At 44.1% G+C, this 18,372-nt stretch overlaps 1 protein-coding gene across 1 annotated transcript in view; it reads left to right on the top strand.

Moving 5' to 3' along the window:
* LOC127933060 (uncharacterized) overlaps positions 1-18,372 on the top strand; it is a 324,880-nt gene that overhangs the window by 115,302 nt on the left and 191,206 nt on the right. The gene's annotated exons all lie outside the window — the stretch shown is intronic.

Below are 18,372 nucleotides of genomic sequence, written 5' to 3'. Positions count from 1 at the left end.
AAACTGCAAAAACTATTAACATGGGACCATTAACACTACAAGTACCAAATGGGATATATCAATAGAATCCAAAACTGGCTGTTTTAACTGAGCTGCTAGTATTTCGCTGCCATTAGCTGTTCATCTACACAAAACAAGCAATGGTTTGGGAGTCCTCTTCTTTTCCTCTTCTATAAGACAAAAGGCCTGTACTCACATATCAATGACGCATACTGGTTGTTGTTTGTGAGAGGTGTTTGTCGTCTGGGTGAAGGACGCGCATTGAATGGAGGCCGAACCCGAACCTGCCCGTATAAATACCTTGCCATAGAGTTAGAAGTGGACACACCTGCCACGAGGGCCCGCTGTCCTCACGTGACCATAGAGATGGGAAAATGGCACACCTGTCATGAATGACAGCATCTACATCATGGGCATGGAATTCTGTAGAAAGATAAAAAAAAAACATCTAGCAAGGGCCTCCCGGATGACGCAGCAGGCTAAGGCACTGCATAGGGGAGGACATGCAGGGCCTCCTTGCGGTTTTACAACTTGATTCAGGGAGGGAGATGGCGGCGAGTAGTCCGGATAAAATGGAGAAGCAACAGCTGGGCTGGAATGAGAACAATAGGGGTGCTTCGGAAGCGGAAGTATCATGTGATTCTATTGGCGCGAGTACAGTTGGTGTCAATGAGGGGACGATGGTGAAAAACAGTGGTAAGCTAGTTGAGAACAAGTTCTCATCAACAACTGCGACCTGGCCAAGATAAAGCAAAGCAGTGCGACACAAACAACAAAATAGAGTTACACATGGAATAAACAAGTGTACAGTCAATAACACAATAGACTAAATGAAAGTCTATATACAGTGTGTGCAAATGGCGTGAGGAGGTAAGGCAATAAACAGGCCAAAGTAGCGAAATGAACAGCAGTTTTATGGTTGTAGTGCGATTCACAAGCAAGGATGTTTTTTGGTGGGGGTTGACCTGTTTGCGGTCTCCCAAGATGGTGAAGGATGAATCGGTTAACCAGTTGAGTGACCAGGAGCTGATTTCGACGAATTGAGTGACCAGGAGCTGAGTGTCAACAGAGCAAAAGGAGAAAGCTCTGTGGTTCAACAAGATGTTGACGTACGATGTGGAAAGCAGGTAAGGCACTGGTTAAAGGTGTCATTTCTGGTGATTCGTTGGACATAGAGACTGTGTGGTTTCATGATAACATTCCAGGAGTGGTAGACGCATGTCGATTGAATCAAATTATAGACGGAAGGAAGGAAGGAAGGAAGGAACAAATCAGTTGTATTGTCGTTTGGTGAAGTGGTTCTCCCAATTTACATGAAACTTGGGTATTTGAGATATGAGATGAGACCGTAATGTACAGAAGGTTTTACTGTCGTTCCACCTTCACTAGCCCGCTTGCCCTCTCCTCTCTGGGCCTCTGGCCTCTCTTACTCTGGCCCTTCCGCGTGCACCTGGTGATTATGTCCACACACATATGGATTACCAGATGCTGATGGAACCTTCAAACCGGGTCTCCACCTTCACTAGCCTGCTTGCCCTCTCTCTCTCTCTGGGCCTCTGGCCTCTCATACTCTGGATCCTGGCCCTTCTCTGGGCACCTGGTAACCCGTTAGTAAAGAAGGAGGAAGGTGGTAACAGTTTGGGGTAGGCCCTTTCCTGTTTCCGAATGACAATGCCCTAGCGCACAAAGTGAAGTCTATACAGAAATGGTTTGTCAAGATCGGTGTGTAAGAACTTGACTGGCCTGCACAGAGCTCTGACCTCAACCCCATCAAACACCTTTGCGATAACTCGATTGCGAGCCAGGCCTAATCGCCCAACATCAGTGCCCGACCTCACTAACGCTCTTGTGGCTGAATGGAAGCAAGTCCCCGCAGCAATGTTCCAACATCTAGTGGAAAGCCTTCCCAGAGGAGTGGAGGCTGTTATAGCAGCAATGTTCCAACATCTAGTGGAAAGCCTTCCCAGAAGAGTGGAGGCTGTTATAGCAGCAATGTTCCAACATCTAGTGGAAAGCCTTCCCAGAAGAGTGGAGGCTGTTATAGCAGCAATGTTCCAACATCTAGTGGAAAGCCTTCCCAGAGGAGTGGAGGCTGTTATAGCAGCAATGTTCCAACATCTAGTGGAAAGCCTTCCCAGAAGAGTGGAGGCTGTTATAGTAGGACTCATTGGCAGTAGGACTCTTTCCAGGTAATTTAGTCCAGAATCAGATTATAGGTTTGGAGTTTTGATTTGGATTGCAGATTATGTTGTGGAGGGTAGTATCCTGTATATGTCCTTGTGAATCCTAGTTTATCCAACTCTAAGTGTATATTTTTTGCTCTCTCTGTGTATACCCCCCTCTCTATGCTTCTCCCCCCTCTATGCTTCTCCCCCTCTCTATGCTTCTCCCCCCTCTTTCCCTCTCTCCTCTCTCTCTCCATCTTGGAATGTTTGGTTCCTGACATAGTTGTCTAGCCTCTCTCTGAACATTTCCCTTATTCCTGTCAGTCTTAAATTCTCTCTCTCTCTCTTCTCTCATCCCTGTGCGTTCCCACTGTGAGCGGCGGATACTGTGGCATGGAGAAGGCAGAGAGGCAGCGGTAGAGATGAGAAAACTTAGTCCCGTCAAATGAGCCGGGGCTTGTTTTAGAGGTCACTGTCAACTTTGACATCTGTGTCGTCTGTTAATTCAAATTAGTCCTTTTTTCCCCCTCAGCATCTCCCTTAACAAATCCCTGGCATTCTCACAATGTCAATTACAGAATGGGAGAGCAGCCATGATTTAAGATTAATGAGTAAAAATAGTTGGAGGAAGCGCCAGTGTGGCAGGATTGTGGGGCGTTCCTTTATACTTACAGGCCTCAATGTGATTTCTTTCCCTCTCTCTCTCTCTCTCTCTCTCTCTCCCTTCACCATCTGTCTGGTTCTGTATGAAGTGTTTTCAGACATAGATCACAGGAGCAGAGCGATGTCTTTCTTTCCCCTCTCAGATATGGATGTGTCGGACTGGGCGCTGAATCCAGGGAGAAAGAGAAGACGCTACAGAATTATATCTTCTCTCACTTTTGAGAGCTGCACATGTCTGTGTCACTTAAAACTTTGAACAAAAAACATGGATAATGCAAGTTTTAATCCCGAGGCTTTTTTTTCTTTCCGCTATCCAAGCCCGACTTTGAGCACATAAACTCTTTTGACTCCCATCAACCCAGATAATGCGAGGCAGAAGCCTGAGTCAAACTTGTAAAAAAAAAAAAACTTGTCCTGCTGTAATTGGTTCAACAGTAGATAATGGGGCTGAGTCTGACCAAAGCTGAAAGAGGGAACTGTCCCTGAAAATACCTGAGACATTTTGCTGCTCGATAATGGCTGTTAGGAGACCCTTTTTAAAGTGATGGTTCACCCCACATCAAAGTTTGTCCGAGGTTTTCAAACCTTAAAAGTGGTCTGAAGTCAAGATGAGTCCACATTGCACCGAATCTGTTCTATAAATCCTGTTGACATTTGTAGAAATCCCAAATTCAACCAACCAGCTCCCGGTTTTAACAAGAAACCACTTTCCAAGATGCTCTTTTCTAAGTTTTAACACATTTACTTTACAGACACTTTCAAACAGTGGGCAATTTAAAAAATACATGTAAAAAAATCTCCCTCAACAAAATGTACAAAAGCCCAGAGCATTCAGCACATGGAATGTTAACGATGTCAAGACAAATCTAGAGCAGTGTGTGTGGTGAATCTCGTCAAGCTAGGTGAACATCTGACAAGGCCCACTGGGAGTAGTTAGGAATTATTATTCCTGTATAACCCGTGTCTGTCTCTTCTGTTGACTTGTACCAATTACACCAACTGTTTTCCTCTGGAAGAATCTGCAGTGAAAACACCCACAAATGGAAATGATAAAGGGGGTTTGCTGATTTAAGCATCCCGGCACTAAGCGCTCCAAACTTCTGTGTTCGCTGTGAGAGGGCTGAAGGTTTACTAAAGGATAAATAATGGAAACAGAAGCCAACAGTTCCCCAGTGGAAAGAAGGCTGCCTAACTGCTCTGCCTTCTGCCTTCACATGTTGGGCTCTTTGGGCTGATTGTTACTTGGGATAGATTTAAAGGATGATGGCTGTGAAGATTAGCCTGGTCAAGCAGACTGATGGCTGCACAATTTTTTGCAAGATCAGGCAGTTTTTGTATTAACCTCATATATATATATATATATATATAGGAAAATAACCTCACACTCAACGTCAATAAAACAAAGGAGATGATTGTGGACTTCAGGAAACAGCAGAGGGAGCACCCCCCTATCCACATCGATGGAACAGTAGTGGAGAGGGTAGTAAGTTTTAAGTTCCTCGGCATACACATCACAGACAAACTGAATTGGTCCACCCACACAGAACAGCGTGGTGAAAAAGGCGCAGCAGCGCCTCTTCAACCTCAGGAGGATGAAGAAATTCAGCTTGTCACCAAAAGTACTCACAAACTTCTACAGATGCACTATCGAGAGCATCCTGTCGGGCTGTATCACCACCTAGTACGGCAACTGCTCCGCCCACAACCGTAAGGCTCTCCAGAGGGTAGTGAGGTCTACACAACGCAACCGGGGGAAACAACCGGGGGAAAACTACCTGCCCTCCAGGACACCTACACCACCCGATCTCACAGGAAGGCCATAAAGATCATCAAGGACATCAACCACCCGAACCACTGCCTGTTCACCCCGCTATCATCCAGAAGGCGAGGTCAGTACAGGTGCATCAAAGCAGGGACCGAGAGACTGAAAAACAGCTTCTATCTCAAGGCCATCAGACTGTTAAACAGCCACCACTAACGTTGAGTGGCTGCTGCCAACATACTGACTCAACTCCAGACACTTTAACAATGGAAATTGATGTAAGAAATGTATCACTAGCCACCTTAAACAATGCCACTTAATATAATGTTCACATACCCTACATTACCCATCTAATTTGTATGTATATACTGTACTCTATATCATCTACTGCATCTTTATGTAATACATGTATCACTAGCCAGTTTAAACTATGCCACTTTGTTTACATACTCATATCATATGTATATACTGTACTCGATACCATCTACTGCATCTTGCCTATGCCGCTCTGTAGCATCACTAATTCATATATCTTTATGTACATATCGTTTATCCCCTTCCACTTGTGTCTATAAGGTAGTAGTTTTGGAATTGTTAGTTAGATTACTCGTTGGTTATTACTGCATTGTCGGAACTAGAAGCACGGGCATTTCGCTACACTCGCATTAACATCTGCTAACCAGGTGTATGTGACAAATAAGATTTGATTTGATTTGATATACACACTACCGTTCACAAGTTTGGCCATTAAAATAACATCAAATTGATCAGAAATACAGTGTAGACATTGTTAATGTTGTAAATTACTATTGTAGCTGGAAACAGCTGATTTAAAAAAAAATAGTACCCCCAAAGCACCAGTCTCAACTTCAACAGTGAAGAGGCAACTCCGGGATGCTGGCCTTCTAGGCAGAGTTCCTCTGTCCAGTGTCTGTGTTCTTTTGCCCATCTGAATCTTTTATTTTTATTGGCCAGTCTGAGATATGGCTTTTTCTTTGCCACTCTGCCAAGATGGCCAGCATCCCAAAGTCGCCTCTTCACTGTTGACGTTAAGATTTGTGTTTTGCGGGCACTATTTCATGAAGCTGCCAATTGAGGACTTGTGAGGCGTCTGTTTCTCAAACTAGACACTCTAATGTAGTTGTCCTCTTGCTTAGTTGTGCCCTGGGGCCTCCCACTCCTCTTCCTATTCTGGTTAGGGCCAGTTTGCACTGTTCTGTGACGGGAGTAGTACACAGCATTGTACAAGATCTTCTGTTTCTTGGCAATTTCTCGTATCGAATAGCCTTCATTTCACAGAACAAGAATAGACTGATGAGTTTCAGAAGAAAGGTCTTTGTTTCTGTCCATTTTGAGCCTGTAATCGAACAATCAAATGCTGATGCTCCAGATACTCAACTAGTCTAAAGAAGGCCAGTATAATTGCTTCTTTAATCAGTACAATAGTTTTCAGCTGTGCTAACATAATTGCAATTGGGTTTTCTAATGATCAATTAGCCTTTTAAAATGATAAAACTAGAATTAGCTAACACAACGTGCCATTAGAACACAGGAGTTATGGTAATGCTGATAATGGGCCTATGTAGATATTCCATAAAAATCTGCCATTTCCAGCAACAATAGTCATTTACAACATTAACAATGTCTACATAGTATTTCTGATCAATTTGATGTTATTTTAATGGACAAAAAAATTGCTTTTCTTTCAAAAACACAGACATTTCTAAGTGAACCCAAACTTTTTAACAGTACTGTATGTGTATGTGTTTACTTCAATGTCAATTAGCAACTTGTACGAGTCAATATACAAATCGCAGTATTATCGTCTCTTCAGTAAAAGCCTAATAGAGGGTAAAATGATCAGAATCTTGAATTTCTCATTATATTTCTCACATAGTAATTGGGTGGGTTTGGCTGAAACAGGCTCTCAACTGTAAGCTAAATGATTCGCCACTTTATCAATCTCATCCACTTTGGGTTTGTTCTTTCAGCAGATAGATGAGGAGTCAGAGTCTTCTTTTGACTTTGGCGTAATTATTAACAGAAAAGCATATGATTACTTTTGCGATTCAGTTTTTCTAATAAAAGACTAATAAAAAAAATACTGTTTTTTGTCAAATAAAATAAGTTGGAGGTAAGTCAGCATTTTATTGTCTATTCCATGTCAATAGCCATTGACTTCAATATTTTTCAGATTTTATGATCTTTCCAGATGGCACATCATATAACACTTGAAAGAGAGCGTTTTCAATACATTCCTCCATTTCACTCGTCTTACAAGAAACTTGGACAACCTCTGCATTACTGATCAAAATCACATTTCGACTCTGACTTTGCTACACCGTGTAGTACTTTGAAGAATACTTCTCTTCATCAGGATATGTATTCTGCTTTGTTCTAGTTCTTCTGTCAAGCTTATATCTTCACCAACCAAACACAGAGCAGAACAGGTTGAACAGAGATTCCACGTTTACATTTGAAAGCACAGCTTGTACGATACTAGCCATAAATGCTATGTCTGGCTGTGCATAATTTGCATGTGTTTTTTTTTTTTTAAGAAGGATTTTGTATCCAGATGGCACATAAAAACAACATTATGAATTGATATAATCATGGAACAATCTGCTGCATATAGGCGTATTGTTTCTACAGTGGTCCCGTGTGGCTCAGTGGGTCGAGCATGGTGCTTGCAACACCAGGGCTGTTTGTTCGATTCCCATGGTGGACTAGGAAAAAGTACATACATATATCCACTCCCTACTGTAAGTTGCTCTGGACAAGAGTGTCTGCCAAATGAATAAAATGTAAAAATGTCATGTAAATGATGTTGTGGGGAATATACTGTATGTTTCTTTGCTGACCAGAACATCGGGGCCATCACTCTTGAGAGTCTTTGGCATTTCTTAGATGACATACAATATAAAGCAGACCTATTTACACAGGGAAGTGTGCTGTTTAAATATCCATCATGTTTGTTGGCATCGCACACTTGGAGGTGAGACCACCTGCCCACATGCTGTATTATACAGGGAGGGGGGACTTGTCAGGCCAAGAGGATACAATATCTGAAGAACATATATTTACAATATGACTCATAAACCCCGACACATCAAATGGAGCATCACAGTGTGTCTGCAGAGGAAGTAAAATGACCTGAAAAATATGAAGAAACCAAAACGACCACACAGCAACCAATTGCTTGTCTTGTTGAGGATAACATTGTTTACCGTCTAGCTGATAAATGTGTAAAGAGGTTGCAGATTGTGATTGCATTATCCCATTGTTTCATGCTTCCTGTGGTCCTGTAATGTCTCTATTGTTCTCCCATCTGTTATAGATAACATCATGATTGAGTGTAAACAATCACTAAAGTGAAACAGAAACCACAAGAGATCTTTCTAAAGAGGTCATCAAAATAGGGCCATTGTTCTCTGAGTGAGATCATGTGTAGGAGCAGGTCTGGTTTCTGATGTAGCCTTCAGGTACCAAACAATGGACCTGGAAGCAAATCAATGAGACGTTGCTGCTCTTTTCATGCGGAAGTGAAAAATTCCATAAAAACTACAGAGTGAAGGGTTTATGAATCACAATAACACAACACATGCTCTGCTAACCCAACAGTAGCCCTCCAAAAATACTAATCAACATTTGTTAGGTTGATATTTTACACAACACAAAATATATATTGTTTAAAGAAAATGCATTGTAAAATGCATGGATTTTCAGTTGGACTATTTCACAGTCACTGACTGGTATCACACGCGGACTTGTGTTTGCAGTGAACATGGAATGGCAGTCAGCTGTGTGGATAGCTGGAACAGAGTGTAGGACACAAACCTGTGCATATGAGCCTCAGAATGCCTCAGAATGCCTCAGAATGCCTCAGGGTACACAGGGGACATGAAGGACGGGAAGCCAGCACAGTGATCACACCATATCAAGCTCATCATGGATCAAAGTGCAATAAAACCACCATTCAATAAATAGCCATCAATGATCCATTCCAAAATCAATAAATCAAGATCAGTAAACCACCACCATACTGATCCACAATGTTCCATACCATACTGATCCACAATGATCCATACCATACTGATCCACAATGATCCATACCATACTGATCCATACCGTACTGATCCATACCGTACTGATCCATTCCATACTGATCCATACCATACTGATCCATACTGTACTGATCCATACCATACTGATCCATACTGTACTGATCCACAATGATCCATACCATACTGATCCATAACATACTGATCCATACCATACTGATCCATACCATACTGATCCATACCATACTGATCCATACCGTACTGATCCATACCATACTGATCCATACCATACTGATCCATACCATACTGATCCATACCATACTGATCCATACCATACTGATCCATACCATACTGATCCATACCATACTGATCCATACCATACTGATCCATACCGTACTGATCCATACCATACTGATCCATACCATACTGATCCATAACATACTGAACCATACCATACTGATCCATACCATACTGATCCATACCGTACTGATCCATACCATACTGATCCATACCATACTGATCCATAACATACTGATCCATAACATCCATAACATACCGATCCATACTGATCACCGATAAATCCACTATAATTGAGAATTTCAATAAGCATTTTTCTACAGCTGGCCATGCTTTCCACCTGGCGATCCCTACCCCGGTCAACAGCACTGCACAGCAACTCGCCCAAGCCTTCCCCATTTCTCCTTCTCCCAAATCCAGTCAGCTGATGTCCTAAAAGAGCCGCAAAAACTGGACCCCTACAAATCAGCCGGGCTAGACAATCTGGACCCTTTCTTTCTAAAATGATCTGCCGAAATTGTTGCAACCCCTATTACTAGCCTGTTCAACCTCTCTTTCATGTCGTCTGAGATTCCCAAAGATTGGAAAGCAGCTGCGGTCATCCCCCTCTTCAAAGGACCCAAACTTGACCCAAACTGCTACAGACCTATATCTATCCTACCCTGTCTTTCTAAGGTCTTCAAAAGCCATGTCAACACACAGATTACCAACCATTTCGAATCCCACCGCACCTTCTCCACTATGCAATCTGGTTTCAGAGCTGGTCACGGGTGCACCTCAGCCACGCTCAAGGTCCTAAACGATATCTTAACCACCATCGATCGATAAGACACAATACTGTGCAGCCGTATTCATTGACCTGGCTAAGGCTTTCGACTTTGTCAATCATCAATCGGCAGACTCGATATCCATGGTTTCTCAAATGATTGCCTAGCCTGGTTCACCAACTACTTCTCTGATAGAGTTCAGTGTATCAAATCGGAGGGCCTGTTGTCCGGGCCTCTGTCAGTCTCTATGGGGGTGCCACAGGGTTAAATTCTTGAGCCGACTCTCTTCTCTGTATACATCAATGATGTCGCTCTTGCTGCTGGTGAGTCTCTGATCCACCTCTACGCAGACAACACAATTCTGTATACCTCTGGCCCTTCTTTGGACACTGTGTTAACAAACCTCCAGACGAGCTTCAATGCCATACAACTCTCCATCCGTGGCCTCCAACTGCTCTTAAATACAAGTAAAACTAAATGCATGGTCTTCAACCGATTGCTGCATGCAACTGCCCACCCATCCAGCATCACTACTCTGGATGGTTCTGACTTAGAATATGTGGACAACTACAAATACCTAGGTGTCTGGTTAGACTGTAAACTCTCCTTCCAGACTCACATCAAAGTCAAAGTTAAATCTAGAATTGGCTTCCTATTTCGCAACAAAGCATCCTTCACTCATACTGCCAAACATACCCTCGTAAAACTGACCATCCTACCGATCCTCGACTTCGGCGATGTCATTTACAAAATAGCCTCCAATACCCTACTCAATAAATTGGTTGCAGTCTATCACAGTGCCATCCGTTTTGTCACCCAAGCCCCATATACTACCCACCACTGCGACCTGTAGGCTCTCGTTGGCTGGCCCTCGCTTCATACTCGTCGCCAAACCCACTGGCTCCAGGTCATCTACAAGACCCTGCTAGGTAAAGTCCCCCCTTATCTCAGCTCGCTGGTCACCATAGCAGCACCCACCTGTAGCACACGCTCCAGCAGGTATATCTCTCTGGTCACCCCCAAAACCAATTCTTCCTTTGGCCGCCTCTCCTTCCAGTTCTCTGCTGCCAATGACTGGAACGAACTACAAAAATCTCTGAAACTGGAAACACTTATCTCCCTCACTAGCTTTAAGCACCAGCTGTCAGAGCAGATCACAGATTACTGCACCTGTACATAGCCCATCTATAATTTAGCCCAAACAACTACCTCTTCCCCTACTGTGTTTATTTATTTATTTTGCTCCTTTGCACTCCATTATTTCTCTCTCCTTTGCTCATTCTTCCACTGCAAATCAACCATTCCAGTGTTTTACTTGGTATATTGTATTTACTCCTCCACCATGGCCTTTTTTGCCTTTACCTCCCTTATCTCACCTCATTTGCTCACATTGTATATAGACTTATTTTTCTACTGTATTATTGACTGTCTGTTTGTTTTTGTCACGTTCTGACCTTTATTTCCTTTGTTTTGTCGTTATTTAGTATGGTCATGGCGTGAGTTGGGGTGGGCAGTCTATGTTTGTTTTTCTATGATTTTGGGATTTCTATGTTTTGGCCTAGTATGGTTCTCAATCAGAGGCAGGTGTCATTAGTTGTCTCTGATTGAGAATCATACCTACGCAGCCTGGGTTTCACTGTTTGTTTGTGGGTGATTGTCTATATTAGTTGCTTGTGTCAGCACAGTTTTCATTATAGCTTCAATTTCGTTATTCGTTTATTGTTTTGTTTTGTATAGTTTGTATTCAGTGTTCAGTGCTTTCTTTTAATTAAAAAATCATCATGAACATATACCACGCTGCATTTTGGTCCGCTCCTTACGACAATCGTGACAGTTTTACTCCATGTGTTGTTGTATGTGTCAAACTGTTTTGCTTTATCTTGGCCGGGTCGCAATTGTAAATGAGAACTTGTTCTCAACTTGCCTACCTGGTTAATTAAATAAAGGTGAAATAAAATAAATCAATCAATAAAATACTGATCCATACCATACTGATCTATAATGATTCATACCATACTGATCTATAATGATCCATACCATACTGATCTATAATGATTCATACCATACTGACCTATAATGATTCACACCATACTGATCCACACCACACTGATCCATACCATACTGATCTATAATGATTCATACCATACTGATCTATAATGATTCATACCATACTGACCTATAATGATTCATACCATACTGATCTATAATGATCCATACCATACTGATCTATAATGATTCATACCATACTGACCTATAATGATTCACACCATACTGATCCACACCACACTGATCCATACCATACTGATCTATAATGATTCATACCATACTGATCTATAATGATTCATACCATACTGACCTATAATGATTCATACCATACTGATCTATAATGATCCATACCATACTGATCTATAATGATTCATACCATACTGACCTATAATGATTCACACCATACTGATCCACACCACACTGATCCATACCATACTGATCTATAATGATTCATACCATACTGATCTATAATGATTCATACCATACTGATCCACACCACACTGATCCATGCTGATCCATACCATACTGATTCATAATTATCCATACCATACTGATTCACAATGATCCATACATTACTGATCCATACATACTGATTCACAATGATACATACTTTACTGATCCATACCATACTGAGCAATTCTGATCCATACCATACTGATCCATGCCATACTGATCCATACTATACTGATCCATACCATATTGATCCATATTGACCCATACCATACTGCGCCATACTGATCCATACCATACTGATCCATATTATACTGTCCCATACCATGCTGATCCATACAATACTGATCCATACTGATCCATACCATGCTGATCCACAATGATCCATACATTACTGATCCATACCATACTGATTCACAATGATACATACTTTACTGATCCATACTGATCCATACCATACTGATCCACAATGATCCATACCATGCTGATGCATACTGATCCATACCATACTGATCCATAATTATCCATACCATACTGATCCACAATGATCCATACCATACTGATCCATACCATAATGATCCATACTGTACTGATCCACAATGATCCATACCATACTGATCCATAATGATCCACACCATACTGATCCACAATGATCCATACCGTACTGATCCATACAATTCTGATCCATACCATACTGATCCATACTTATCCATACAATACTGGCCCACAATGATCCATACCATTCTGATCCATAATGATCCATACATACTGATCCACAATGATCCATACATACTGATCCACAATGGTCCATTCCATACTGATCCATACCATACTGATCCACAATGACCCATACCATACTGATCCATACTGATTCATACCATACTGATCCACAATGACCCATGCCATACTGATCCACAATGACCCATGCCATACTGATCCACAATGATCCATACCATACTGAGCCATACCATACTGATCCATACAATTCTGATCCGTAGCATACTGATCCTTACTTATCCATACAATACTGACCCACGACGATCCATACCATACTGATCCACAATGGTGCATACCATACTGACCCACAGTGATCTATACCATACTGATCCATAGCATACTGATCCATACTTATCCATGTAATATTGATCCACAATGATCCATACCATACTGATCCATACTGATCCATACCATACTGATCCACAGTGATCCATACCATACGGATCTGTACCATACTGATCCATACGGATCCATACCATACTGATCCATAATGATCCATACAATACTGATCCATACTGATCCATACAATACTGATCCATACAATACTGATCCATACTGATCCATACCATACTGATCCATACAATACTGATCCATACTGATCCATACCATACTGATCCATACCATACTGATCCATACCATACTGATCCATACAATACTGATCCATACAATACTGATCCATACTGATCCATACTGATCCATACCATACTGATCCATACCATACTGATCCATACAATACTGATCCATAATGATCCATACAATACTGATCCATACAATACTGATCCATACTGATCCATACAATACTGATCCATACTGATCCATACCATACTGATCCATACTGATCCATAATGATCCATATGATCCTTACCATTCTGATCCATACCATATAAGAAGGCCACCTCTGGCCTGCTCGCCTCCCTACCACTGAAGAAGTACAGTTCCCGCTCAGCCCAGTCAAAACTGTTCGCTGCTCTGGCCCCCAATGGTGGAACAAACTCCCTCACGACGCCAGGACAGCGGAGTCAATCACCACCTTCCGGAGACACCTGAAACCCCACCTCTTCAAGGAATACCTAGGATAGGGTAAGTAAGGGTAAGTAATCCTTCTCACCCCCCTTAAAAGATTTAGATGCAAGTGGCTGTTCCACTGGATGTCATAAGGTGTATGCACCAATTTGTAAGTCGCTCTGGATAAGAGCGTCTGCTAAATGACTTAAATGTAAATGTAAGGTCAGGATGAGGAATTGTATGCCTGCATAACACAATGTCTCTTCCCTTCAGTTGGCTTAATTCCCATTTTTCCCTAACCATAGGATAAGTGAGAAGTCTCCCATGGTAAGTGACAACTTCACTTCCCACCCGGTCTCCTACTATCACAGTGTCAAGAGAAGTGATTACAAGTCTCTCTTCATCACCCGAACGGCGCTGTGCCCCTTTTGAAGGAGTTTGTTTGGAGCGATGGAAGGATCCTTCCGCATATGGCAGTCAGTCAGTGTGTCGTTATTGTAATAAGGTGGTGTGTTGATGTGTGTTTAGTCAGGGACAACATTGACCTGCTTTCGCTCTTTCTCTCTTGATACACACACACACACACACACACACACACACACACACACACACACACACACACACACACACACACACACACACACACACACACACACACACACACACACACACACACACACACCGGTTGAATAACTTTATGATTTAACGATTCTCTCCCAGACATTTGGGTGAGGTGTGGTGTGGTGTGGTGTGGTGGGAGGGGTGTGGTGTGGTGTGGGGGGAGGGGAGGGGTGTGAGGGGAGGGGAGGGGTGAGGTGTGGTGTGAGGGGAGGGGAGGGGAGGGGTGAGGTGTGGTGTGGTGTGGTGTGGTGCGGGGAGGGGTGTGGTGTGGTGTGAGGGGAGGGGAGGGGAGGGGTGTGAGGGGAGGGGAGGGGAGGGGTGAGGTGTGGTGTGAGGGGAGGGGAGGGGGGGTGTGAGGGGAGGGGTGTGAGGGGAGGGGAGGGGTGAGGTGTGGTGTGGTGTGAGGGAAGGGGAGGGGAGGGGAGGGGTGAGGTGTGGTGTGAGGGGAGGGGAGGGGAGGGGAGGGGTGTGGTGTGGTGAGGGGAGGGGGGGGGTGGTGTGGTGTGGTGTGGTGGAGGGGAGGGGAGGGGTGAGGTGTGGTGTGAGGGGAGGGGAGGGGTGAGGTGGGTGTGGTGTGAGGGGAGGGGAGGGGAGGGGGGGAGGGGAGGGGAGGGGTGTGGTGTGGTGTGGTGTGAGGGGAGGGGAGGGGTGAGGTGTGGTGTGAGGGGAGGGGAGGGGAGGGGTGAGGTGTGGTGTGAGGGGAGGGGAGGGGTGAGGGGAGAGGTGTGGTGTTTGGTGTGTTGTGTTCAGCAGGAGTCAGAGTGACTCGCCCTGGGGGGGGCTTCCTGGCTTCTGTTTGGCTGTCACGGTGATTTATCTGGTACTGGATAAGACATACGGAGGAAATGACTGGGGGAACCATTTCCCTACAGTATGTCTATTTTCCTCATGATTGCGTGAAAAGCAATTTAAATCAATCTGAGTCACAGTAAATGTTTGCCTTTTCAAATGGTCAGTCACTCCACGGTGGGAATGTACTCTAGAGCAGCCGAATATGGAATAGAGGGAGGAAATGATAGATGAACTTGGCACTCATTATTTTGTCTATCCAATTGAACCAGACCATGACCAGACCACTGACTAATGATACCAAGTGCTGTAAAATAGCTCATGAGTGCAAGTAGGATCATGACATCATTAGAATCATGTGTTTGTAACAGAGACATACTGCATTAAAACACATTATACTTTACGGTAGTGTTGGATTAGGGTTAGGTGATCATAACCCTAGACTGGTACTTACAGCAGCAGCACTAACTCTTACCCTGAACCTAATCTTGGCCTAACCGTAACTCTAACCCTAACCCCAACACTAACCCTTACCCCAACCCTAACCCCAACACTAACCCTTACCCCAACCCTAACCCCAACACTAACCTTACCCTAAACCTTGGCCTAAACTCTAACTCTAACCCTTACCCAAAATCTAATCTTCCTCTAACCCTAACACTAACCCTTACCCTTACCCTAACCCTAACCCTCACCCTTACCCTTACCCTTACCCTAACCCTAACCCTAACCCTCACCCAAACCCTAACCCCTACCCAAACCCTAACCCCAAACACTAACCTTAACCCTAACCCTAACCCTAAAACCTAATCTTACTCTAATCCTTACCCTAACCCTTACCCTTACCCTTACCCTAACCCTAACCCTTACCCCAACCCCAACCCCAACCCTTAACCTTAACCTTAACCTAACCCTAACCCTTACCCTTGCCCCTACCCCATACCCCTACCCTAACCTAACCCCAACCCCAACCCTTACCCCTACCATAACCTAACCATAACCCCAACCCTTACCCCAACCCTAACCCTTACCCCTACCTAACCCCAACCCTTACCCCTAACCTAACCCCAACCCCAACCCTTACCCTTACCCTTACCCCAACCCCAACCCTTACCCTAAACCCAACCCTAACCCTTGCCCTTACCCCAACCCCAACCCTTATCCTTACCCTAACCTAACCCCAACCCTAGCCCCAACCCTTACCCTAACCTCAACCCCAACCCTAACCTAACCCCAACCCTTACCCCTACCCCAACCCCAACCCCAACCCTAACCTAACCCCAACCCTAACCCCAACCCCAACCCTAACCCTAACCCTAACCTAACCCCAACCCTAACCTAACCCCAACCCCAACCCTAACCCCAACCCTAACCCCAACCCCAAACCCAACCCTAACCCTAACCCCAACCCTTACCCCAACCCCAACCCTAACCCCAACCCCAACCCTAACCTAACCCCATCCCTAACCCCAACCCCAACCCTAACCTAACCCCAACCCTAACCCTAACCTAATATAAAGTATCACCCAAATTGCTGTCGTCAGCTCACCTTGTAAATAAATGACTTGGGCCATTTAGCATTGTTCCCTTTATTATAACCCTTATGTAACTTCAATATACTCCTGCGCACAAGCCTTACATGGAAAACCAACATGTTATCATCTGACCTGGAGTAGCTCATACTGGAAAAACAAACTGACGAGATGTATGGAGGCACTCATCTGACGAGATGTATGGAGGCACTCCTCTGACGAGATGTATGGAGGCACTGATCTGACGAGATGTATGGAGGCACTGATCTGACGAGATGTATGGAGGCACTGATCTGACGAGATGTATGGAGGCACTCATCTGACGAGATGTATGGAGGCACTATCTGACGAGATGTATGGAGGCACTGATCTGACGAGATGTATGGAGGCACTGATCTGACGAGATGTATGGAGGCACTCATCTGACGAGATGTATGGAAGCACTCATCTGACGAGATGTATGGAGGCACTCATCTGACGAGATGTATGGAGGCACTCATCTGACGAGATGTATGGAGGCACTGATCTGACGAGATGTATGGAGGCACTGATCTGACGAGATGTATGGAGGCACTCATCTGACGAGATGTATGGAGGCACTCATCTGACGAGATGTATGGAGGCACTCATCTGACGAGATGTATGGAGGCACTCATCTGACGAGATGTATGGAGGCACTCATCTGACGAGATGTATGGAGGCACTCATCTGACGAGATGTATGGAGGCACTGATCTGACGAGATGTATGGAGGCACTCATCTGACGAGATGTATGGAGGCACTCATCTGACGAGATGTATGGAAGCACTATGTGACGATGTATGGAGGCACTATGTGACGAGATGTATGGAAGCACTATGTGACGAGATGTATGGAGGCACTCATCTGACGAGATGTATGGAGGGACTCATCTGACGAGATGTATGGAAGCATTCATCTGACGAGATGTATGGAGGCACTCATCTGACGAGATGTATGGAAGCACTATGTGACGAGATGTATGGAGGCACTATGTGACGAGATGTATGGAAGCACTATGTGACGAGATGTATGGAGGCACTCATCTGACGAGATGTATGGAGGCATTCATCTGACGAGATGTATGGAAGCACTATGTGACGAGATGTATGGAGGCACTATCTGACGAGATGTATGGAGGCACTATCTGACGAGATGTATGGAGGCACTCATCTGACGAGATGTATGGAGGCACTATCTGACGAGATGTATGGAGGCACTATGTGACGAGATGTATGGAGGCACTATCTGACGAGATGTATGGAGGCACTATCTGACGAGATGTATGGAGGCACTATGTGACGAGATGTATGGAGGCACTATCTGACGAGATGTATGGAGGCACTCATCTGACGAGATGTATGGAGGCACTCATCTGACGAGATGTATGGAGGCACTCATCTGACGAGATGTATGGAG

This window comes from Oncorhynchus keta, chromosome 11 (assembly GCF_023373465.1).
Source record: "Oncorhynchus keta strain PuntledgeMale-10-30-2019 chromosome 11, Oket_V2, whole genome shotgun sequence".
Lineage (NCBI taxonomy): Eukaryota > Metazoa > Chordata > Actinopteri > Salmoniformes > Salmonidae > Oncorhynchus > Oncorhynchus keta.
The sequence above is the reverse complement of the archived record's forward strand: the minus strand, read 5'-3'. Positions and strand labels throughout refer to the sequence as shown.